Below are 27,150 nucleotides of genomic sequence, written 5' to 3'. Positions count from 1 at the left end.
TCAAGAGTGGAAGGTGTATGCCTGTATTGAAAGACAACATGATCACGAATAATGGAAACAATGAACAAATGAAAAATACTTTTACCACAAAGCAGTACTTTCAAAATGACATACAAATTGTTAAAAATTTCATTTCATTGAACTTTCAGAATGAGGCCTCGACATTTGCAATTAGTAAATAAAAACTAGGCAGCATTCCTATGTCACTAGGAACACCTTTTTGAATCATCTTATTTGGCATCTTTCCTTTGAGATTCATCGTAACTGTCAACATATGGTTATTAGTTTTGCCAGGAAATAAAACGTTTCCAGTATAGAGTTCATATAAGGTGCAACCTACAGACCATGTATCTATACCATAGTCACAGATTTTACCTATCATGATTTCAGGAGCATGATCAACTCTACTGACAAGATCCTCTGTAATGTCATTATCCATAGCACGTGAAGCCAACCCCAAATCGCAAAGCTTTAAAATAGTCTTTGATGATTAACCAGGATATTGTCTGGCTTGATATCTGCATGTAGGACATCCCATCTTTCAAGGAATTTCAACACGAGGAAAAACTGCTGACTACAGGATCTTACAGCTTGAACATGAAGACCAACATCTTTACCATAATTTAATAACACCTCTCATAAGTTCATACTGAGAGGCTCTTATATGAGACAGAAATGCTGTTTGTGATAGAAGCGCCTGAAGAGTCACAGACCATGAAGTTTGTCATCAGGATCAGCATCGAGTTTTTTCAAGAACTCTAGTTCTTTTAAACTGGTCTTTTGCATGAGCTCATTATTTCTGATGATATTTGCGGCCACTCTTGGTTGGCTTTTGTCTTCTCTGGCTATACAACATTACTGAATATACCTTGACTAGTATAGCCATACACATTGTGACCTCTAGGACTTCACCTATGTTCATGTGGTAATAGCCTTCTGCATCAATCCAGTTATCTCTGAGGTTGGGATTCTCTTTGAAACCTTGTCCATTGCCAGCAGCCAGAAGACAAGCACTATCAAAATAGGCAGCAAACTCGGCATCAGATTCAGTAAAACATATCACGTGCCAACAACTTCTTCTGAGATGAACCATTATTCTGTTCAACTGTCATTAGATTATGCTTGGCTTTCACTGAGGCCTCAAATGTATCAACATTTTCCCATTCATACTCTTTAACATCAGCAGCTACTCACTCCTGAATATCAGCTGGAGAAGGTAATCATGTTCTTGTACTACTCTGGGGGCTGCTTGGTTCAGATGGCACAGACATATTGCTGTCTTCAGCAAGATACTTACATTTCTGAACAATTGCCTGCTTTTGAATTCTTCTCTATTCTATCAGAGCTTCTTCGTCTTCTTCCTCCACATCAAAATCTTCAAGGTTATTATCAAATGAAGATTCCTACTCAACTTTCACTCCTTCAGAAAGACTTCTTTTAAATTTATCTTCCTTTACTCTGCTTGGACTCCTTCATCTACAACCACCCCATGATCGAGACCACCTTCTCAAGCGTGATCTGCTCCTCCGACCTCTGTCCCTTTTCCAGGGAGACCTGCTTCTTCTTCTTGGAGACCTGATTTTTGTGCTATATCTGAGTGGGGAACAAGACCTCCTTTTAATGAGAGATCTTCTTCAGGTTGGAGACCACCTAATTATGGGGCTAGCGTCTTTTGATTTCTTACATCTATTTACAATATCATCTTGAGGTTGTATTCTTGGAGAAGAAAGTCATCTTCTCTCTGGTTCTCTTTGTTTCCTTTCTAAGGATCGACTCTTGGCTCTTCTACCAGGAGACAGTGTTCGAGAGGGAGATTTGCTCTGCTGAAATCTTCCATCATTTAGAAGTGGAGACCTACTTCTTCTTGATTTTACGTGATTCTGGAGGCAAACTTCTTCTTTTAGGACTACCACCAGTTCTTCTACTGGGTGACCTATTTCTTGTTTCAGATGAAGCATCTTTAGAGGAATATTTAAATGGCTTTTGTTCTTTATCAGCTTCAGACTCCTTTGATTTTCTCTTTATGGACCATGACTTTCTGTCTTTGGATTTATCTCTTAAATCAACTGGGGATGTGGATTTTTTGCCTTGCATGACTTCTACTTTAATTTATAATTGGGAATTTTTCCTATCGTTTGATTTAGTTTTATCTTCGGTTTTAATCATCAGTAGGAGATCTGGCCTTACCAATTTTCTCTTAAGATCACCTTCTAAGGGTAGGGAATTCTAATTTTCTTGCTTGATCTTGAGACTTACTTCTTTTGATGGGCTTTTAGACTTTTTTCTCTCCTTTGACTTGCTGCTAGTTGTTATCAGACCTATATCTAGTCCATTCTTTGGATCTGCTTTTACTTTATTTTTTGTAGTATTTTTATTGTCCATAAGTTCAAGTTTCCCTTTGTACCTGAAGATCTAGTACTAGACCTATTTCCATGTCTTGCGTTTTCATGAATCTCCCCCTTCTTCAGAACTAGACTCATAATCTTGAAAAAAAGAGCCCCATACCGGATTGGACCTTTCCTTCTATTAACTCCTCATCAAGTTCAGCCTTAATCAAGGCTCTCTGTTTTTCTAAGTCTTCTAGCAAAGCTAAATCATCAAGTTTAGTTATTTTTGCTGGAGACATACCCTCCTTATCAGAAGCATCAATAACCCCTTTTCTTTTGTGTTTCTTATGTTTATGCTTATGTTTTTTATCCTTGTCTTCTTCTGAGGAATGTTTATGTTTCTTATGTTTACTTCTGTGTTTATACTTTTTTTGTGATGAATGCCCTTATTTTGAGATTGGTCATCTGATAGTTCTTCATTTTCTTCATTTATACTCTTTTCAGAATGGCAGCCATCTGGAACTTCCTGACTCCTCTGCCGCGGTAGTGGCCACTCCCCGGACAGTGAAAGGCAGTGGAAGTGGAGGAAGAAGGAAAGAGCTGCCTTGCATGTGCCTACTGTTCCCTTCTTTGTGTTCATGTGTACTCAATGTTTAGCTCCCACTTAGGAGTGAGAACCGGCAGTATTTGGTTTTCTGTTCTGCATTAATTCACTTAGGATCATTGCTTCCAGCTGCATCCATGTTGCTGCAAAGAAGATGATTTTGTTTTTTACTGCTCCATAGTATTCCATGGTGTATATGTACTACATTTTCTTTATCCAGTCTACCATGATGGACATCTAGGTTGAATCTGTCTTTGCTATTGTGAATAATATTGCAATAAACATACGAGTGCATGTGTCTTTTTGGCAGAATGATTTCTTTTCCTTTGGGTATATACCCAGTAATAGGAATGTGGGTCAAATGCTAGTTCTTAGTTCTTTGAGAAATCTCAAAATTGCTTTCCACAGTGGCTGAATTAATTTACATTCCCACCAGCAGTGTATAAGTGTTCCCTTTTCTTTGCAACCTTGCTAACATCTGTTGTTTCTTGACTTTGTAATACTCACCATTCTGACTGGTGTGAGATGGTATGTCACCGTAGTTTTGATTTGCATTCCTCTAACGATCAGTGTTGTTGAGCATTTTTTCATATACTTGTTGCCACATGTTTGTCTTCTTTTGAGAAGTGTTTGTTCATGTCCTTTGCCCATTTTTTTAAGAGGTTGTTTTCACTTGTTGATTTTAAGTTTCTTATAAACTCTGGATAATAGACCTTTGTCAGATGCATTCCCCCATTCTGTAGGTTATTTTATTGATAGTTTCTTTTGCCATGTAGAAGTTCTTTTGTTTAATTTGATCTCACTTGTCTATATTTGTTTTTGTTGCTCTTACCTTTGAAGACGTTGTCATGAAAACTTTGTCAAAGCCTATTTCCAGATTGGTAATTTTTAGGTTTACTTCTAGGGTCTTTATAATTTTTGGTCTTACATTTAAGTATCCAATCCATTTTAAGTTGATTTGTATATATGGTAAAATGAAGGGACTTAGTTTCAATCTTTTCCATATGGCTAGCCAGTTATCATAGCACCATTTAATCAATAGGGAGGACTTTCCTCATTGCTTGTTATTGCCAGCTTTGTCAAAGATCAGATGGTTGTAGATGTGTGGCTTTACTTCTGAGTTCTCTAATCTGTTTCATTCATCTATGTGTCTTGTTTTGTACCAGTTCCATGCCGTTTCGCTCACTGTAACCTTGTAGAATTGTTTAAAGTCAGGTAGTGTGATGCCTCCAGTTTTGTTCTTGTTGCTTAAGACTGCTTTCACTATTCAGGTTTTATTCATATGAATTTTAGAGTATTTTTGGAATTATGTGAAAAATGACTTTGGTAGTTTGATACAAATAGCACTGAATCTATAAATTGCTTTAGGATGTATGACAATCTTAACAATATTGATTCTTCCTATTGATGAGTACAAACTGTTGTCATCTCTGATTTCTTTCAGCAGTGTTACATAATTCTTGTAGGATATGTCACCTCCTTTAAGCTGTATTCCTAGGTATCTTATTCCTTTGTGGCTATTGTGAATGGAATTGCATTCCTGATTTGACCCTCAGGTTGGATATTATCTGTGTATTGAAATGATTCTGATTTTTGTGCATTGATTTTGTATACTGAAACTTCACTGAAGTTATTTATCAGTTCTAGGAGCCTTTGAGCAGAGACTATAGGGTTTTGTAGGTATAATAGCATCTGTGAAGAGAAATAAAGTTTGACTTCCTCTCTTCCCATTTGGATGACTTTTATTTCTTTCTCTTGCCTGATTTCTCTAACTGGGACTTCCAGTACTATGTAAATAAGAATGGTGAAAGTCAGTATTCTTTCACCATTCTTATTACACACTAGAACTCTTGCTCTAGTTCTCAAGGAGAATGCTTCCAGTTTTTGCCCTTTCAGTATGATGCTGACCGTGGGTTTGTCATAGATGGCACCTATTATTTTGAGGTATGTTTCTTTCATTTTCAGTTTGTTGAGGGATTTTAGCATGAAGAGATGTTGAATTTTATCAAAAGCCTTTTCTGCATGAATTGAGATGATCATGTGCTTTTTGTTTTTAGTCTTGTTTATGTAATGAATCACATTTAATGATTTGCATATGTTAAACCAAACTTGCATCCCAAGAATAAAGTCTGCTTGATTGTGGCAAATTAGTTTTTTGATGTTCTTCTAGATTTGGTTTTCTAGTATTTTGTTGAAGATTTCTGCATCTATAATCATCAGGAATCGTGGCCTGAAGTTTTCTTTTTTTGTCTTGTCTCTGCCATATTTTGGTATCTGAATGATGTTGGCCTCAGATAATGAGTTACAGAGGAGTCCTTCCTCTTCAACTTTTTGGAATAATTTCAGTAGGATTGATACCAGTTCTTTTTTGTACATCTAGTAGAATTTGGCTGTGAATCTATCTAGTCCAAGGCTTTTTCTGGTTGATAGCTTTTTTTTTTAATTCTGATTTTATTTCAGAACTCATTATTGGTCATTTCAGAATTTCAATTTCCTCCTGGTTCAATCTTGGGAGGTTGTGTGTTTCCAGGAATTTACCCATTTCTTATAGATTTTCTAGTATGTGTACATAGAAGTAAAAAAAAAAAGTGTTCCTAGTCTCTGAAGGTTTTGTGGGTTTTTGTTTGTTTGTTTTTGTATTTGTGTTGGGTCAATGATAATGTCACATTTGTCATTTCTGATGGTGTTTATTTGGATCTTCTCTTTTTCTTCATTAATCTAATTAGCTATCTATCAATTTTATTTATTCTTTTGAAGAACAAACTTTTGGTTTCATTGATCTTTTGTACTAACTTCACATCTCAATTTTATTTTGTTCATTTCGGATTTTGGTTATTTTATTTCTTCTGCTAGCTTTGGGGCTGGTTTGCTTTTGTTTTTCTAGTTCCTCTAGTTGTAATGTTAGGTTGTTAATTTGAGATCTTTCTAACTTCTTGATGTAGGCATTTGGTGCTATAAACTTTCCACTTAATGCTGCTTTAGCTATGTCCCAGAAATTCTGATATGATTTGTCTTTGTTTTTACTAGTTTCAATAACTTTTATTTCTGCCTTAATTTCATTCTTTGCCCAAAAGTCATTCAGGAGCAGACTGTTTAATTTCCATATAATTGTATGGTTTTGAGAGATCTCCTTGGTATTAATTTCTATTTTTATTGCATTGTGGTCCAGAAGTGTGGTTGGTATAATTTTAGTTGTTTTGAATTTGTTGAGAATTGCTTTATGGCTGAATATATGGTCACTTGCAGAGTAAGTGTCACGAGCAGATGAGAAGAATTTATACTCTGTTGTTTTTAGATGGAGTATTCTGTAGATGTCTGTTAGGTCCATTTGGTTAATTGTCTAATTTAAGCCCCAAATACATTTGTTAGTCTTCCTTCTTGATGATCTGCCTAACACCATCAGTAGTAGGATATTGAAGTCTTCCTCTATTATTGTGTGCTTAAGTCTTTTCATAGACCTCTAAGAACTTCTTTGATGAATCTGGGTGCTTCATTCTTGGGCACATATATATTTAGGATAGTTAAGTCTTCTTAAATTGAACCCTTTGTCATTATATAATGCCCTTTTTTGTCATTTTGGATCCTTGTTGGTTTAAAATCTGTTTTGTCTGAAATAAGAATAGTACTCCATGCTCCTTTCTGTTTTCCCTTTGCTTGATCTGTCTCCATCCCTTTACTTCGAGCCTCTGGGCATCATTGCATGTGAGATGGGTCTCTTGAAGACAGTGTACAGTTGGGTGTTGATTCTTTATCCAACTTGCCACTGTGTGGGGTATTTAGCCTATTTACCTTCAAGGTCAGTATTGATATGTGATAATTTGATAGTGTCATCATATTGTTAGCTGGTTGCTATGTAGAGTTGGTTGTGTAATTAAGTTGTAGTGTCAGTGGGCTATGTACTTAAGTATGTTTTTGTAGTGGCAGGTAATGGTCTTCCATGTTTAGCACTCTCCTAAGGCTCTTATAAGGCAGATTTGGTGGTAATAAATTCCTTTAGCATTTGCTTCTCTGAAAAGGATTTTATTTCTCCTTCACTTATGAAGCTTAGTTTGGCTAGATATGAAATCTTTGGTCAGAATGTCTTTTCTTTAAGGATGCTCAATAGTCTTCCAATCTATTCTGGCCTGTACAGTTTCTGTTGAAAGGTCTACTGTTAGCCTGATAGGGTTTTTTTGTATGTGATCTGCTCCTCTCTCCAGCTGCCTTTAAGGTTTTTTCCTTCACATTGACCTTGGAGAATCTGACAACTATGTGTCTTCGGGGTGATTGTCTTGTATAGTATCTTGCAGGCATTCTGTAAATTTCCTGAGGTGTGTTGACCACTCTAACAAAGTTGGGGACATTTTCATGGACAGTATTCTCAAATATATTTTCTAAGTTGTTTGCTCTCTCTTCGTCTCTTTCAGAAATGCCAATGATTGGTAGATTTGCTCTTTCCATAATCCCATATTTCTCAAAGGTTTTGATTTTTTAAAATTCATTTTTCCTTATTTTTGAGTGCCTGCATTGATTCAAAGGAACCTCAGTCTTTGAGATCTAAGATTATATCCTCAACTTGCTCTATTCTGTTATGAGTGTTTCCGGTTGCATTATGAAATTCCTGTAATGGATTTTTAATTTTTGGAAATTCAGTTTGGTTCTTTCTTAAAGTCTCTTTGTCATGTTTTGACTGTTGGATTCTTTTACTCGGATTCAGTTTCAACCTTTTCCTCTATCTCGTTAAGCCTCCTTGTTATCTGGAATCTGAATTCTATGTCTGTTATTCAGCAATTTCACTCTGGTTAAGAACCATTGTTGGAGAGTCAGTGCAGTCATTTGGAGGTAAGAAGCCACTGGCTTTTATAATTGCAATAATTCTTGCACTAGTTCTTTCTCATCTATATGGGCTGATGTTCCTTTAACCCTTGAAGTTTCTGTCCTTTGGGTGGGGCTTTTGCTTGTATATTCTTTGATGTCCTTAAGGGTTTCACTGTGGCATGAGTTGGGTCTAATCAATTGGCTTCATTTCTGGATGCTTTCAGGAGGCCAAGGCTCAGCTGAACACTCCTGAGCTGTATGCTGTACCCCTGAGGAGCTGGAATCAGGCCTGCAGCTTTGCTCTCTGGCCACTCTAAGTCAAGGACCTGTTGCATTGGAGAGACTGAGGTGTTCCCAGTGTGCTAGCAACAACACTCAGATAAAGGCTGCCAGCAAAAGTGCTGTGACAGGGTGGTGGTAGGTGCACAAGAGAGTACACTGTGACAGGCGAGCCATGGGTAGCAGAGTAGCAGGGAGCTGCCAGCAAGTGCACACCAACAGGGCAGCAGGGGGAATACATATGTGTGCATGCTGGCTGGGCAGCAGTTGGGCTGTGGCAACATGGCTGGGAAGAGTCTACAGGCAGGTGTGTACTAGTGGGAGTCTCTGCAAAAGTGCTCCAGTAGGAAGGTGGGGGCTCCCAGTGAAAGAGCTATAGTGATGGCTGCTGGCAAGCATTTCCATGGGGCAACTGAGGCTGTACTGCAAGTGGGCATGGCCAGGCAGGGACCCTGGGAGAGGCTGGCAAATGGGGCATTCATTTGAGATTGGCCCCAGCCCACAGGAAAGATAGTCCTGCTCTCTCCAGATCCAGCAGCTAACAAAAACTAAAGCCACCGAGAGGAATATGAGTGCCCATGGGATGGGTGCCTGTGGCTTAGGATGAGCATTCGTGGCTGTGCTCCACTGCAACCTTTCCCATGCCAAACCTCTGGCTCCACACAGACAGCAGTTCTGTCTCTGCTAACTCTCTGGACAATTCTCCCTGCCAACTCAAATGTCTCTAGGGGTTGTGGGGTCTCTTGTAGCTAAGATCCTGAGGTCTTTGGCATGAGTGGAGCTCTTCATGCCTATTTCATTTACCCTTTCCCTAGGAGCCCCTCGGGACCAAGAACAAGCTTTAGTGCTCAGCAACCCTGAGCAGGTTTCCCAGCTTCCTATCCTTTCAGTCCCAGGGTTTGCATCTTCTCTGTATCCATTCTCAATGCCTTCTTTTCAAAGATGTGTTTGGAGTATGCCAGTCTACTTGATGGTCTGGTTGATCTCCATAGGAGAAGCTCTTCCTGTCTGTGTCTACTTGGCCATCTTGGCTCTTCTCCCTGAAATACTCTTTCAATGGCAATGGTTCATATTTGATATAATCTTTACCTTGAAACCAGAATGCTTCCTTTTTTTGTTTGCATTGGAAAATTGTATTTACTGCCTGCTATGGTTTCAGTAGGCTCTCCAAAGTTCATGTGTTGAAAACATCATTCCTAAATCAATGGTGTTAAGAGGTAGGACTTTTTTTTTTTTAATTTTTTATTGCATTTTAGGTTTTGGGGTACATGAGCAGAGCATGCAAGACAGTTGCGTAGGTACATACATGGCGGTACTTTTAAGAGGTGATTAGGTCATGAGGGCTCTGCCTGATTAATGGATTAGGGCTGTTATCATGGGAGTGATTCTTTATAAGCAGATGTGTTCAGCCCCCTTCCCTCTGTCTCTTGTCTTCATCACATGATGCTACAAGAAGGCCCTTACCAGATGCCAGCGCCTTGATCTTAGACTTTCCAGCCTCAAGAGATGTGAGGAAATAAAACTCTTTCCTTGACAAATTACTCAGTTTTGAGTATTCTACACAGAAAGTGGCACAGAACAGACTAAGAACTCACCTTATATTTGTTATGAGAAATTAAACTTATTTATCATGCTTATAATTGTTCACCCATTGACTTAAAATCTCATACATTAAATACATGTTCATTTAATTCAAGTAACAACTAAAATGGTACAGCGTCCCTTGGGATTCGGAGAATATATTTGTAAGTTTATCCTCCATTATATAGTTTCTACAATTAAATAGATTTTTATATAAGATTCATTTCTAAAATCCAATTTAAGTGAACATCAACAATGATGAGTCATGTTAATAGCATGTACCCTTGATACGACATACTAAAAATGAACCTCTGTGGTCTTCACCCCAAAAACTGATAACTCCAGTTTAATGAGAAAAATATCAAACTCCAATTTGGGGAATTTTACAAATTACCTGAAGTGTGTGCATCAAAATTGTCAAGGTCATTGCGAAAAAAAAAGGGTGGGATCTTGGAACAGAGAAAGGATATTAGGTTAAAACTGTGGAATTTAGGTCTTCCTCACTATCCTAGTTGAATCAGTCTAGTTCAACCCAATAATCAGCCTACTCCTAGACATGTGTCAAAGTTTATCCAAGATAAACATAGCTACCTAACTAACTCATAGCTGTCCACCAACACATGAGCAAGCCCAGCCAAGAACAAGTCCAGTCCAGATCATCTGAATCCCACTGATCCTAAGTTAAATAAATATTCTGTGGTTGGTTTTTACACAGAATTTTTGAGGCAATCTACAGCAGATACAACACCCAACTAAAACACAATTATTGGTACATCGTATCAAGAAAAAGATATGTTGATGAAGAAGAAAGATGAGGGGGAAATTCCAGGAGATATGGAGGTTTATGTACTCCAAAAATCTAGTATACTCACTAAACTCTAGTACAGTGATTAAGCATGTTGGGCTCTGGCATAAAACTACTTGGGTTCAACTCACCACCAACTACTTGATTATATGACTGTGAGCAAGTAACCTGAACAACTCCTTTATATGTAAAATGGTGATAACAATGGTACATATCTCCTATGTACAATTATAAAGTTCAAACGAGTTGTAAGTATAAATTTATTACAACAGTGTCTGGTACATAGAGTACATGGTAAATGTTATTTAGCAGTAGTGATTGTAGTAGGAGTAGTAAAATAGTAGTGGGATTCTCAAGTTAATCTGTCTACCCACAATGTCCTTCCCACACTTCTTCACCTGAATAATTTCTAATCCTCTTTTAAGACTCTTATTATCTCCCCCAAGGAAAATTTCCTTTATATCTTTCATTTGGATTTACATTGAACCCAGTACCTTTCCTTTTCCCTGTAGCTTGGGGCATAATTTTGAAATGTTCTTTGTAGGTAGTTGCCTTTTCCTCTAGACTTTAAGTTTCTTGAGGATACATTCAATACCTCGTTCTCTTTGCAACCCAAATATGAACCTCATGCTGAGCATATGCCCCTTAAGATCTAGATGAGATTTAAAAAAATGAACAGCTAAAGAAAATGTGATCAAGGGGCCAAGATGGCAATTAGAAGCAGCTGCAGTACATGAAACTAATGGAGAGGAATAAAAGCAGCAAGTGAATTCAGCACCAACTGAGATATCCAGGTTCTTGTATTGGGACTGACTAAGCAAACACCTCAACCCACAGAGAATGAAGAAAACCAGGCGATGGCAATGGCCCACCCAGGAGCTGCACAGAGCCAAAGGAACCCTGACCTCCAACCGAGAGAAGCAGTGAGCAATTGTGTGACCATGCCTGGGAAGCCACGATTCTCAGGAACATTGCAACCCATGAATCAGAAGATCCCCTCATGAGCCCATGCCACCAGAGCCTTAGGTCTGATACACAGAGATGTGTGGACAGACACATGGAACATTGCAACCCATGAATCAGAAGATCCCCTCATGAGCCCATGCCACCAGAGCCTTAGGTCTGATACACAGAGATGTGTGGAATCTCGGCAAAGCAGCTGCTCTGGCACACATAGAGACCTAGGTGTTTTAATGGGATTCCCAGCAAGGCAGGATATCTATTCTTACCCCTAGGAAGGAAGCTGAATCCTGGGAGGCAAGCAGCATCATTCTATAGGCCCCCCTTCCACAGCACCTCATACTGGCTTGGAATTCCAGCCAGCCAACAGCAATAGGCTGGAGTCTATCTGAGACAGGACCAAGTTCCTTGGGAGAGGGGCAGTCCATCTCTGTGGTTCAATCAACTCAGCCAATCCAGCTTCCTGGCTGTGGAGAACCCAAACAGTCTGGACTAGGAAGGATCCCTCCCATGACACAGCACAATTGTTTTGTCAGATCGTGGTTAGACTACTTCTTTAAACAAATCCACTACTTCTTAAACAAATCCAAGTCCATTTATCCTCACTGGGTGGGACCTCCCTGTGAGGATTTCAGCCACTCCAGCCAGGGTTATACAGACCCAGCTCTGATCTCTTCCTGGGATGAGTTCCCAGGGGAGGGGAAGCTACCATCTCTGTGGTTCAGTCAACTCAGCCATTCCAGCCTGCCAACTTTGGAGAGTTCAAATGGTCCAGACAAGGAAGGGTCCCCACACTGCAGCATACTTGCTCTACCAAAAAGCAGCCAGACTGCTTCTTTAAGTGTATCCCTGATCCTGTTTCTCCTGACGGGATGAGATTTCCCAAGAGGGTTCTCCAGCCACCTCCTACAGGCACATTCAGGCTGGCAACAGGTCAGTACCACCCTAGGACAGGGCTTCCAGAGAAAAAAGCAGGCTGCCATCATTGCTGTTTCACAGCCTTCACTGATGACCCCTCCAAGTATGAAAAACACTGAGGCAACTAGAGTCTGTGGATCTCCAGCAAACCATCACCACCCTACAGAAGAGTGGCCTGATTGTGAAAAGAAAAAACAAACAAACAGAAAGCAATAACATCCACAAAAATGACTCCACAAAAACCCATTCAAAGGTCAGCAACCTCAAAAATCTAAGTTGGATAAGCCCACAAATACGTGAAAGATTCAACACAAAAATGCTGAAAACTCAAAAAGCCAGAGGACCTCTTCTCTGCCACCTGACCATAACACCTCTCCAGCAAGAGCACAGAGCTGAGCTGAAGCTAAGATGGCTGAACGGACAGAAATAACTCCAAAAGGTGGGTAATAATGAACTTCACCGAGCTAAAGAAGCATGTCGTAATTCTGTGCAAAGGAGTTAAGAATCGTGATCAAATAATACAGGAGCCAAAGCAGGGTGGGGTGTCACCTCACCCAGGAAGTACAAGGGGTCAGGGAACTCACTCCCCTAGCCAAGGGAAGCCATGAGGGACTGTGCTGTGAGGGACATGGATGAAGCTAGAAAAAGAACTTCACTGAGCTAAAGAAGCATGTTGTAATTCTGTGCAAAGAAGTTAAGAATCATGATCAAATAATACAGGAGCCAGAATAGCCAGTTTAGAGAGGAACATAACTGATTTGATGGAGCTGAAAAACACAACAAGATAATTTCACAGTGTGATCACCAGTATCGATAGCAGAATAGACCAAGCAGAGGAAAGAATCTTAGAGCTTGAGACTATCTTTCTGAAATAAGACAGGCAGACAATAGAGAAAAAAGAATGAAAAGGAATGAGCAAACTCTCTGAGAAACATGAGATTATGTAAAGAGACTGAACCTACAACCAACTGGCATACCTGAAAGAGATGGGGAGAATGGAATTAAATTGGAAAGCATACTTCAGAATATCATCCTGAATGTCACCCCCAACATAGCAAGACAGTCCAACATTCAACTTCAGGAAATGCAGAGAACCCCAGTAAGATACTACACAAGAAGCTCAACCTCAAGACACATAATCATCAGGTTCTCCAAGGTTGAAATGACAGAAAAATTGTTAAGGGTGACCAGAGAGAAAGACCAGGTCACCTAAAAAGAAAAGCCCATCAGATTAACAGCAGCCCTCTCAGCAGAAATCCTATAATCCAGAAGAGATTGGGGGCCAAAATTCAACATTGTTTTAAAAAGGAATTTTCACTTCTGGACAAGATGGCAGAATAGGAACAGCTCCGGTCTACAGCTCCCAGCAAGATCAATGCAAGAGGGCAAGTGATCTCAGCATTTCCAACTGAGATACACAGCTCATCTCACTGGGACTGGCTGGACAGTGGTTGCAGCCCATGGAAGGCGAGCCAAAGCAGGGTGGGGTGTCACTTCACCCAGGAAGTACAAGGGGTCAGGGAACTCACTCCCCTAGCCAAGGGAAGCCATGAGGGACTGTGTTGTGAGGGACATGGATGAAGCTAGAAACCATCATTCTTGGCAAACTAATACAAGAACAGAAAACCAAACACTGCATGTTCTCACTCATAAGTGGGAGTTGAATAATGAGAACAAATGAACACAAGGAGGGGAACATCACACACCAGGGTCTGTTGGGGGGTGGGGAGGCTAAGGGAGAGATAGCATTAGGAGAAACACCTAATGTAGATGATGGGTTGATGGGTGCAGCAAACCACCATGGCACATGTTATACCTATGTAAAAAACCTGCACATTCTGCACATGTATCCCAGAACTTAAAGTATAATAAAAAATAAATAAATAAATAAACACTGCTTAATCCAAAATAAATAAATAAAAATAAAATATCTAGGAATAAACTAAACCAAGGAGATGAAATATCTCTACACTGACAACTATAAAACTGAAAAAAAATTAAAGAGGACATGAATAAATGGAAACATATCCTGTGTTTATGAACTGGAAGAATTAATGTTGTTAAATGGCCATATTACCCAAAGTGATCTACAGAATTAATGCTATCCCTATCAAAATACCAATGGCATTCTTCACAGAAACAGAAAAAAACAAATGTAAAATTTATAAGGAACCACAGAAGACCCCAAATAGCTAAAGCAATCTCAATCAACAACAACATAAAAAACAAAGCTGGAGGCATCACATGACCTGACTTCAAAATATACTACAAAACTATGGTAACTAAAACAGTGTGATACTAGCATAAAGACAGACACATAGACCAATGAAACAGAATAAAAAGCCCAGAAATAAATTCACGCACCCATAGCCCACTGATTTGACAAAGATACCAAGAACACATATTGGGGTAAAAATAATCTCTTCAATAAATGGTGCTGAGCATGAACATAAGGAAGGGAACAACAGACACTGGGGACTACAAGTTGGGCAGGAAGATGGGGGAGCAAGAACTGAAAAGCTACCTATTGGGTACTATGCTCACTACTTGGGTGATGGGTTTCATTGTACTTCAAACTTCAGCATCATGCAATAAATGCTTATAACAAACCTGCACATGAACACCCTGAATCTAAACTAGAAGTTGAAAGTAAAAATAAATAAATAAAAAGTAAATGATGGTGGAAAAATTGAGTATCCACATGCAGAAAAATGAAACTAGACTCTTACCTCTCACCGTAAACAGAAATCAACTCAAAATGGATTTAAAACTTACATGTAAAACCTAAAACCAAACTACTAAAGGAAACCATAAGGGAAACACTTCATGACATTGGGTTGGGCAAGGATTTTTATGTAAGACCTCAAAAGCACAGGTAACAACAACAACAAAATAGACGAATGGAATCACATTAAACTAAAAGGTCTCTTTGCAGCGAAGGAAACCGTTAACAGAGTGAAGAGACAACCTACAGAACAGGAGAAAATATTTGCGAAATATACATCTAGCAAATGGTCTGTACCCAGAATATATAAGGAACTTAAATAACTCAACAGCAATATATAAATAATATAAAATAAAATAACCCAATTAAAAAACAGGCAAAAGACCAAATAGACTTTTCTCTAATGAATACATACAAAAAGTCTTTGAAAAATGTTCAGTATCATTAATCATCAGGGAAACGCAAATCAAAATCACAAGGAGATACAACTTCACTCCAGTTACAATGACTATTATCAAAAAGAAAAAAAAGGGAAAACAAATGTTGGCAAGGACGTTTGTGGAGAAAAGGGAACAGTTACACACTATTAGTAGGATTATAAATTACAATTAAAGTACAGCCATTATGGAAAACAATTAAAAACAGAACTACCAAAGTGCACTTTGGGAGGCCGAGGCGGGTGGATCATGAGGTCAACAGATCGAGACCATCCTGGTCAACATGGTGAAACCCCGTCTCTACTAAAAATACAATAAATTAGCTGGGCATGGTGGCACGTGCCTGTAATCCCAGCTACTCAGGAGGCTGAGGCAGAAGAATTGCCTGAACCCAGGAGGCGAAGGTTGAAGTAAGCGAAGAACACACCATTGCACTCTAGCCTGGGTAACAAGAGCGAATCTCCGTCTCAAAAAAAAAGAAAAAAACAGAACTACCATACAATCCAGCAATCCCACTAGTGAGTATATATCTCAAAAAATAAAATAAAATTATTATGTCAAAGAGATACCTGCACTCCTATGTTTATTGCAGCACTATTTACAATAGCCTAAGGTATGAAATCAACCTAAGTGTCTAGAAATGGATGAATGGATAAAGAACATGTAGTAAATAAACACAATGAAATACTCTTCAGCCATAAAAATAGAATGAAATGCTATCATTTGCAACAACATGGATGAACCTTGAGAACATCATGTTAAGTGAAATAAGCCAGACACAGAAAGATAAATGTCATGTGTTTGCATCGATATGTGGAATCTAAATATATACATATATGTATCATAGAACCAAAGAGTAGAACAGAGAACGGGGATGGGAAGGAGGATGAGAGAATTGTCAGTGGGTACAAAGTTACAATTAGTAGGAGGAATAAATTCTGCTCTTCTCTTGCACAGCTATGGGAGACTATGGTTAACAGTAAAATATTGTTTAATACAAAATAGCTTGAAGAAAAGCTTTTGAATGTCCTCACCACAAATGATAAATGCACGAGGAGACGGATACACTAACTACTCGGACTGGATCATTATACAACATAGATATGTGTCAAAGCATCACATTGCATCTCTATAAATGTGTTCAATTACAGGGTGTCAATTAAATAAATATACTGAGTTTTGTTGGGCAGCAGAATTGTGTAATATTAACAGGAAAAGTCTCTCTGATGGAGACGAGTTGGAATCTGCTTGTGGGAGCCAAGGGAAGAGGAATTTCCAAAGTTGTGGATGCAGTCAAGAGCAATAAAAAGGCTAAGTCTATAGAACAGAAGCACAGCAATTCTCTGCATGTACTTCTAGCTTGAGGAAACAGTTCAATTGGCCTAGATTACTAAAATCTCTTTTAGGGGCTGTTACCAAGGAGGATCTAACCATGTCTCTAATGGAAGGGAGAAGGCAGACGGAGGAGGAAAACCAGGTTGGCTCAAACCACATCTGCTTCTGTCTCCCTTCCCTGCCTGCCAGGTGGGGACTCTCCATGCTCACATCTCACCGGCTCTGCAGGGTGCTTTCCTTTGTTTCACTTCTAGTTCCCAGCCTGGCATTTTCTAGTGCCAACATGTCTCTCGCCATCCTACTGGAATGAACGCCATCTTGTAGACATATTTTTCAAGTACAATCAATACCCACCTCCCTTACAAACATTAAGAGGAAGAAAGAAGGCAGATATGGAAAGCCCAAATTTTCAGATAACTGAAAAGCAATCATATTTGAATAAGCTTATGGTCAGACATGTTCAACAATCAGGTTTTCCAAGGGAATTTCCTCTGTAGGCTTCCAGCCTTTTCAAGAGGTTTCTACTACCATTGTGACATGGGGAATAACCCCAGCTGACCTCAGGAAATCAACCTTACATAGATCAAAATAACTGTACCCCTTCCATCTGCTGAAAGAGTTCTATTGTCTCTTTCCCAGGCAAAACATAGGCTTCAGGACATAACACCATTAGGCAATCTGAGTGTGGCTGCCGTAAAGCATTCTACAATGGCCTGAGATTGCCCCTGGGGGGAAAAAAAAATCCTACTAGCTTTGCTTCCCCTCCCCAGAGACAAGAATGAAATAATAAACCAGACATCCCCGCCCTTCTAACATCAAAATATATTTCACAGAGTATAGAATGAACCCACCTGCATGGATTGGCTGGTGTGTGACTGAGGTGACTGCCAAAAACAGGGATTTAAACCACAAATCCAAACAGAACACCACCACTTGAGAAAAGCTTTGTGCATACCCCTCTCACAATCCTCTTGCCCCAGAAAAGGAAACAATCTGTGGACAGCATCCAGTGCCACTTTTCCTTCTCTGCAGAAGTAGCGACTTTGACAACTGATGATCAATCTTGTTTGAAAGAAGGTAGAGAAAGGGAGTTTTGCTAACCCCAGAGGCAGAGTTTGCCAGGCCCAGGCAAGATCTGGTGACAGCAGCACACATGATTTTTACCCAGTTTGCTGGGTATTCCAGCCATTCTAGAATGCTTTACTGCAGCCACACTCAAATTATCTAATGGCAATATTTCCCAAAGCCTATATTTTGCCTGTCTCTCAGGCAAATTTACCAGTCAGGCTTTGAGGCCAGATCTGTCTGATCCAAAATCAGTTCTCTTTCTGAAATGCTGGTGGAAAAGGAAGTAAGCAAAACTCTGTAGACCACACTGCACATCTGTCTCTCAGGCAAAATATAGGCTTTGGGAAATGGAACTCTTTTGGCAGATAGAAGGGGTGCATTTATTTTTATCTATGTGAGGTTGCTTTCCTCAGGCCAGCCAGAGTTATTTCCCATCTTGTGATGGTAGTAGATTAATTTTAACAAAAGATATCTGGCATATCAGCAATGAAAGCACTTCTGGAGAAGGTAACAGATGTGCAGGGTGGTCTACAGTTTTGCTGACTTCCTTTTCCACCAGCATTTCAGAAAGAGCACTGATTTTGGATCAGACAGATCTGGCCTCAAACCCTGACTGGTAAATTTGTTGTGATAAACATTCTGGTAAATTCCACATTCTGGTAAATTCAGGCAAGTCATTCCACCTCTCTGAGTTTCAGATTCTCACCTGTAAAATAGGGACAATAATGTCTTACATGGTTTGTGTGAGACTTAAACAGACAGGGTATGTAAAATGCCTAATATATCACCTGATCCATAATGGTCTTAAGTGTCCTGCATTGAAGCAAGATCGGCCACAAGAAACAGACCTCTCAGACACCGAAATAGGAAGGAAGAGGTGTTTTATTACAGCCCGGCCCGGGAGTGAAGTGACATGTTTTGTCTAACTGCCAAGCCCGCCTAAAAAAGAGAAGATCTGCCTTTATATAGGCTTACACTCTAGATAATACACATGAAAGGATCTTAGGTTTACAGCCTAGAAATTACAGGTGAAAGGGTCTTGGGTTTACAGTTTTAGAAATTACATATGAAAGCGTCTTGGTCCATGGAGGAGGAGTGGGGTGGGGGTTTGATCTTGTTTAAGTAAAACAACATCTTCCAGAGAGATTCCCCATGCCACACCTGCTATCTATTAGGAAGGTGATTTAGGAGGCACCAGTCGGCCTGCCTTTTCTTCTGTTGAAATGCAGTGTGGAAGTCAGGGGGGAGGTGGTCTTGGATGCTCGGGTCTCCTTCCTCCATATCATTGCCGGTATTGTCGTCACCACCAAGGTGGAGGAAGGGAAGAAAAGCAGTGAAGTCAGGAGAAGCACCTCCTGGCGCCTGTTATCCCCTTTCTTCTCTAGACACCATTCTGCCTTCTGCCCAAGTTCATGCTGGCAAGAAGGAGAAGCAGGCTTGGCATTCAGGAGTCTAGAGGCCCAATTACCATAAACCTTGATGTATCTTAGCCCGTGGTGGGCTGGTAATGTTTAATGAGGGAAAAAGAGGACCTTGATTTGTAACTTTTGCTGATTTCCATGGTGTAAGTATTCTCCCCATGGCAAATTTCAAGCTGCTAATGTGAGGTCATTGAACATAGAATGGGAAAGAGATGAGCAACAGCAGAGCATTATATGGCATTTTCCTTATTCAGATACCATACATGGGAATAACTTCAGGAATACAGTAATTATAGCAATAATAAAGTCTAACAAAATAAGCAGTGATGAGTTTTGAATATTCCTTACCTTCGTTTTCAATACATTCCACTTGATTATAAGCTTAAACAATTGCCAATAATGGTTGTATTTAACAGCCAGCTCAAAAAATTGCTGAAAATTTAACCAAGAAGCCATACAGATCATATCTCTTACTGTTATTTTCAACCATCCCTCCACCCCATCTATCTGGGCTCCAGCTTGCTGCTGATTCTAGGCTGCTGGTTTGTACCCACGATATCAGTATCATCAGAATCATCAGAATGGAGTTTGAACATAGGCAGTGGGTTTGGGCATTAAAAGATTCCAATGACTTAGGATGGGACTTCCCCATAATTCAAGACAACTTTCAAGAGAGTTGAAATCTCTCTTGAAATTTCAACAAATTTCAACAAAAGAGGATTTCAACAAATCCTCTTTTGACTCTAAAAATCCCTCCTAGAGAAAGTAGCCATCTTGGGGGTCCTTAAATGAGGGGATTGCTTGGTTTTCTACACTCAGGACAAATCCAGTACAAGTCAGCACACTGGAATGCCAGGGACTTAATCTGTAAAATCAGAGTGGTGAATGGAGAAAACACCATGGGCCATCCCTGTGCCTCTGCCCCCGCGTGGCTATGTGACTTTAGATCAGTGACTTCATCTCCCTTAGGCTCAGTTTCATCATCTGCAGAATGGGGACAGCACCTACCTGCAAGCGTGGTTTGGGAGTTGATGAGATAACATATTCCAACTGTCATTGTGAACTGCCAACCATCATAAAAATGTAAGGTATGACTTCTATGTGGGGAATGAGACAGAAACCTGGAGTGAGAAAGGTCTAGGTGGGGAAGGAAGGAGGAAGAACGCCGTCAATTTAGATAAAGGACAATGGAAGAAACCAGGAAGAAGAGGTTTGGAGTGGGAGGAGGAGAAGGGAAGTGGAGATAAGAGAGGGTAGTACACAGCCCATTACATTTAAAGTAATCGCCTCAATGTTTTTCCAACCCTCTGATCACACTCACTGCAGCAATTTCTTCCTTATTTCCTAACAGCTCCCATGTACATCCTAGTGATTGTGATCATATATTCTAATGATCATGAGTTTATGCTTGTGTTCATGCTTCGACATCATCCCCACCGCCTAGAATAGATTTCAGTTTTCTCACACTCCATCTTGTGCCCCTCTTCCCCGCTATGGACTCCCTGATGGATGGAGCTATCTCAACTGTACTGTTGGCATTGGAATTACCTGGCCACCAGAGCTCCATTTTGACCAAAAATCCTTGAGTTCTACCATGTTTCTGTCTGTTTGACATGCAGCTTGAAATACTACTGGGCCTCAAATGAGAAAAATTGAAAATCAATTTCAATCAAGGTGATGGCTTGCCTTTTTTATGTCTTCATTTATTGGGTATTTTTGTGCAAGGATTCTTAACACAATCTCTCTCAAAGACACCTTTCCTCTGGCCAAGGTGGAGTATAAATGAGACAAATGTGTTGATATGCAATGTGAAACTTCTCAGCAGTGGAACACGTTATCCAGGAGGCAAAAGTCTTCTCATTACAGAAGAGATCTAAACAGACTGCACAGTCTCTTGGTGAGAAGGTTGTAGAGGTGTTGAGAGTACTCAACAAGTTGGCTTCTAAAGCTCTTCCAACTCTTGCCACCATTCAAATGTACCCAGCCTTAGAACCCATTATTCAAGGTCCATAGCACTTTCTTCACCATTTAGCAGGATTATTATAAATATTGGAACACTCACTGCACCCGCCCCATGAAATATATCTAGCCAACAAAATAATAGGAAGTCTACAGTCTTCTGTCTTATTCCATGATGCCACTCATTCCCCAGGGCATCCCAAATCCTAGTTGTAGTTACACTTTATTCTAGTCTATGAAGCCATCATAGGAACTTGGGTTCTGAAATACTCAACTACAGATGGGGAATCTGAAGCCATAATGGATAATATCTCTTAATGTAATTTTCATCTATCCCTCCAACCCATCTATCTGACCCCTGCCCCAAGCATCTCTCACCTGGACAAAGGCAACTGCCTTCAATGTGGGGCCTTGCCTCCAGCCTCTCTTACGACCAACTCATCCTTCACACAGCTGCCAGAATGACTGTTCTGACATGCACATGTGATCAAGTCCCTCCTCTGCCTACAATCTTTTCATGGTTTATCACTGCCCACAGGTACAAAATCCCAGTGAGCCTGGTTTACTGGGTCTTTATTATCTTTGGGCCCTCCTTACCTCCCCTGTTTCTTCTCCAGGCAGCCTGTGCCCTAGCTGTACCAAGTGGATTACCGTGCAGGTGCTCACTCCCCTTGAATGCTTTAGCCCTTTTCATCCTCTGCTTGGCTCCACTCCTGTCAGTCACTGAAGAGCAAGAGAACTGGGCTAGGTTCTGTTCTGACTAGCCACACTGAGTCAGTCTTTGTCAACCAAACACTACGATGATACAAGGTTATAGATAATCCTATATACCCAGTAACCTAAAATACCTGCCACTAAGTCCCTGTGTGAAACTGGGGAGTCCCTTCCCTTCCTTGGGCCTCAGTTTCTCTTTCTGAGGCTAGATGGATATCAGTCCAAGTGAGTTCTAGGCATTTTAATAGTCTAGATATTTCCAGATATTTAATAGGCTAGATATTTCCCATATTCATTTTTCCAGCAGGTATTTGTTGAACACTGGATGTCACCTGTCACTGTGCCAAGTGATGAGAACACAGTTGTGACTGAGATAAATACAATCCCTACCTCCATAAACTGATTCTCATGCATTCTCCTTGGAGCACAATAGAGTTCTTTTTCTCCCAAAGGTTGTTTATTTTATCTAAGAAGAGCAACTTATGGTTCTGCTATGATTTAGTAACCATCTTCTTAGACCAAACTCAGCAATGCTACATGCTTTCATAGATAAGATGTCCTTAAATCTTCCCAACAGTCTCATTGCTGTCCCCCACCTACCAATAAGGAAACTGAGCCTAAGAGATGTTCAGAATAATCTTAGCATAACCTAAGATGAAAGAGTTAATAAATGCTGAGATTCACACCTAGATTTGTCTGCCTCCATAGCCCCTGCTTTTATGACATAGGCAGTTTTCTAGGTTTTTTGGTTTTTGGGTTTTGGGTTTTTTGGTTTTTTGGGGGTTTTTTTGTTGTTGTTGTTGTTGTTGTTTTGTTTTTTACCAGGCATTTATCAAGACCTACAGCTTGGGGTACTACATTGGGCTCTTATAGAGACAAAGAGAAAATGAGCTTTTAGTCTCATAACTTTGGTCTGGAATATGTGACTCTGACCTTGCCCAGTTTTCCCACACTTGGAGACACAGCTTCGAAGAGAAGAAATATTTGAATCAGATGAAGACAGAGATGGACTGGATTTGGAAATGCCAAGCAGAGGAGTAGGGGCCTGCCTGGCTAAAGGCTTCAAAGGGTCCAGGAAGCTGTGAGTCACAGAGGGCTTGAAGAGGAGAGGGTATTCTGGAAAATGAGATTGGCTAGGTGATTTGGGGCCAGATCATGAACAACTTTAATTAGATCTCACTCCAATTCAGCTGAAGATTAGTCTGAAGTCCCTGATGAGGTATTGGGTACACTGGAAGAGGGAGGAAAACAAGCCTAAATTAGAAATTCACCAGGAATAAGCAAGAATTGACTCCAACATCCTCAAGGCTTATTTGAACTCAAGGTACCAGCCTCCTGAACAGGAAAAGATCTGCTACTGAAAATGAGAATTTGGTTTATTTTAGTTCATAAAAGTGCAAAGCATGCTAATGGGATAACTTAGGGCATCTGAGATTTTCTGAAGGTTTGAATAGTTAGAGGGGGTGAGCATGGCCCAGGGCCAAGAGTATAGCTTTGTAGTTAGCCAGGTGTGAATGCAAAAATCCTCAGCCTACTGTTTCTTCCCTGATTGAACTTGGGCAGTTTCCTTCCAGCTCTCCATTTCTTCAGTGAGAATATGGAGTAAATAATACAGACTTCATGTCATTTTTGTGGAATTACAAATTGTTCACTTAGCAATGTGTCTGCACCAAGCTAGCACTTGTTAAATCATAATCAACATTAAGCTAACTTTAACAACTTGTGTTAAACAGAGGACGACTAGGTATGTATTAAACACACGTAGTGCCACATGCTATGCAGGCATTACTTTAATCCTCCCAGCAGTTTTTCTAAGGCGGTATTACCTCCCAACTTAGCCTTCTAAGTAACTGACGTTCAAAAAAGTTAGGCTATACCTTATCAGTTTTGTTTTTTTAATCTGATTTTAGTCATGTATAACCCTGAGCCAGATTGCCTTGGGTTCAACTCTTGGCTCTGATACTTTTTTTTTTTTTTTTTTGAGACGAAGTTTCGCTCTTGTTACCCAGGCTGGAGTGCAATGGCGCGATCTCGGCTCACCACAACCTCCGCCTCCTGGGTTCAGGCAATTCTCCTGCCTCCGCCTCCTGAGTAGCTGGGATTACAGGCACGCGCCACCAAGCCCAGCTAATTTTTTGTATTTTTAGTAGAGACGTGGTTTCACCATGTTGACCAGGATGGTCTCGGTCTCTTGACCTCGTGATCCACCCGCCTCGGCCTCCCAAAGTGCTGGGATTACAGGCTTGAGCCACCGCGCCCGGCTGGCTCTGATACTTTCAACTCTGTTCGTTAATGTAGTAACTTTGTGCCAAACTGTCTGCCACTTTGTATTCTCATCTATAAACTGTAAACCCTTCTTCCCACAGTCCTTGTAAAGCATGTTAAAGTAATATATAACATAACCAGCCCACAGTGACCATTCAAAAATGTGGTACCATTTTCACAAATTCACACAGCTATGAGATGATCCAACTGGAATTTGAACCCATGTCCAAAGCCCAGGCTCTTCCCTTTAAATCACATGATGGGAAATAACCCCAGGGTGCAATCCTATACAGTGGTAGACTAGATGGCTTCCAAGAGTGGGGGAGTTTCCCAAAAGGGTCTAATAGCTCCAAAAGTCTTTCTAAACCTAGCTAAGTGCCTTAAATTCTTACCATTAGTTTCATTTCATTGGATTAAAGCTCAATTGAAAACCAAATGTTGCACTAGGGATGTAAAGTAAGCCCGTTATTTCTTACTAAAGTGTTACAGTCATACTTTCACACAAGATTGGTATCACCAAACAGAAAGCAAGATACAGGTAGTATAAAACTAAAGACATGTAAGTTTCAATGAAATGAAAAGTCTACAATTAAGAGTTCCACCAAGACATGGGAGTGGGCTCCTACATTTAGGTAGCACAGAGTAAGAGAAAGAATACCACACTGAATTTTAAGACTTGGATAAATAAGGGGTCTTACTCTAGCTCTCTGTATGACCTCAGCCAAATCTCTTCCCTCCTCTGAGCCTCAGTTTACCTTCTGTAGGAAAGGGCAGATATCAAATGTTTCTAAGCACATTTCAGCCCTGACAGCCAAAGCTGTTGGGAATAAAAGGGAAGCCCAGAAATGACTGGGTGAGACACAGTCCTCCCTGGGACATCTGGAAAAGCCCAAGGGAGAGAACAAAGCTAGCCTGTGGAGACAAACCACCCAGAGCCAGCAGACGCCTGAATCTTATCATCTGACTGTGGTTGCCAGGCCACCGATTCCCATCCTGAGGTCTGAGCTCACCCATCCCCCAGATCACTCCTAAGACCAAAGCTGAATTCAGAAGTATCAGCAACACTCTCAACTTGCATTGTTCTATTACCTGAGATGAGAAGGCTGCTATCCAGCAGGTCCAGCTGTTTATCCAGAGTCGAACAGCCAACCCTTGAATTCAGATAGAACTTAAAGAAAACATCTTCACTAAATGGCAGAGTTGGCAATAGACTTCAAACTCAACTCTCATCCAGTGCTTCTTTGGTTCCATAGATGGGCTCCAATTCCTCTAGGACAGTAATTCTTAACCACGGCTGACTCTGCCCCCACAGGGCAATGCCTGAAGGCATTTTCAGTTGTCACAATTGGAGTGGAGGGAGTTCTACTGACATCTCATTGGTAGAAGCCAGGGATGATGCTATGCATCCTACAGTGCATAGAACTAGTCCCCATAACAAAGAATTATCTGGTCCAAAAGGTCAGTGGTGTCAGAGGTGGGAAATCCTGCTCTATAGCATACCAAAAGCTCATCTGGTTTTTCAAGTTACCACAACAGAGAGCCTTCTTAATAAATTCTTTAATCTGCCAGCTCAGAATGAATCATAGGTCCTATAGCTCCTGGCTCTTGAACCTCCTTATCTGACATTTAGACCACACAAAAGGAACACAGCTTTCTTATCGGGTACAAAGATGTTTTGGTTTTGTGTTTGTTTTCTATTTTCTTTTGCAACTTTTATTTTAGAATCAGAGGGTACATGTGCAGGTTGTTACAAAGGCATATTACATGATGCTAAGGTATGAGGTGTGACTAAACCCATCACCCCAGAAGTGAGCATAGTACCCAGTAGGTGGTTTTCCAGCTCTTGCTTCTCTTCTCTCTCCCCTTTAGTGGTCCCCAGTGTCTATTGTTCTCTTCTTTACGTCCATGTGTACCCGATGTTTAGCTCTCACTTATAAGTGGGAACATGTGATGTTTGATTTTCTGTTTATGCATTAGTGTTTCGTTTTTTAAAAAATTCTCTTAATGTCAAATATAAAGTTGCTTTGAGTCACATTTCTACAAATAGGATAATTTACCTGTTGAATTCTCGGAGATCTCAAAATGAGATGAGGGGATGCTGAGCCAGTTTCAACACTGGTCCTGATTGCTTGTCAGTCCATAGCTCCCTGCCTTGTTCTCTTCCTGCCTCCCCATGCTACTTTTTTTTTTAAGACGGAGTCTCAGAATCTCACTTTGTCCCCCCAGGCTGGAGTGCATTGGCACGATCTCGGCTCACTGCAGCCTCTGCCTCTCGGGTTCAAGTGATTCTCCTGCCTCAGCCTCCTAAGTAGCTGGGATTACAGGTGCCATCCACCATGCCCAGCTAAGTTTTGTATTTTTAGTAGAGACAGGCTGGTCTCCAACTCCTGACCTTGTGATACATCCACCTCGGCCTCCCAAAGTGCTGGGATTACAGGCATGAGCCACCATACCTGGCTGCTACTCTTTAAATCATGTAACACCACCTATCATTCATTTGTGCTACCAACAATTATCTTAGTGATGCCTGTGCTGGGGGTTGGGGATTCTAGAAAAAGACATACTTGCTTCTCTCAAAAAAAAAAAAAAATCTCAGTCTGGCGGGGGAGACAGACATGTCAATGGATGTGTTATGGCACACAAGAGTAACTGCCTTCATGGGGAAGCCCTAAGTAGATACAATCACGTGCCACACAGGGACATTTTGGTCAATGACAGACCACGTGTATGATGGTGTTTCCATAAGATTATAATGGAGCTGAAAAAGTCCTATCACCTAGTGACATCATAGCCATTGTAATGTGGTAGCGCAATGCATTACTCATACGTTTATGACGGTGCTGATGTAAACGAACCTACTGTGCCACCAGTCGTATAGCACATGCCATTATGTGCAGTACATAATACTTGATAATGATAACGAGTGCCTGTGTTATTAGATTATGTATTTACTAT

At 40.5% G+C, this 27,150-nt stretch overlaps 1 long non-coding RNA gene and 1 pseudogene across 1 annotated transcript in view; both read right to left on the bottom strand.

The window, feature by feature from the left end:
* Positions 1–25,513, bottom strand: part of LOC144582763 (uncharacterized) — a 63,612-nt gene extending 38,099 nt beyond the window's left edge. The window contains exon 1 of the long non-coding RNA XR_013536175.1: positions 25,285–25,513. This is a non-coding gene — a long non-coding RNA (uncharacterized LOC144582763). The remainder of the gene's footprint in view (positions 1–25,284) is intronic.
* Positions 146–13,925, bottom strand: LOC128932197 (serine/threonine-protein kinase PRP4 homolog pseudogene; annotated as a pseudogene).
* Positions 25,514–27,150: the final 1,637 nt, after the last annotated feature.

Source organism: Callithrix jacchus, chromosome 1, assembly GCF_049354715.1.
Source record: "Callithrix jacchus isolate 240 chromosome 1, calJac240_pri, whole genome shotgun sequence".
Classification (NCBI taxonomy): domain Eukaryota; kingdom Metazoa; phylum Chordata; class Mammalia; order Primates; family Cebidae; genus Callithrix; species Callithrix jacchus.
This window is presented reverse-complemented; position numbering and strand designations above follow the sequence as displayed.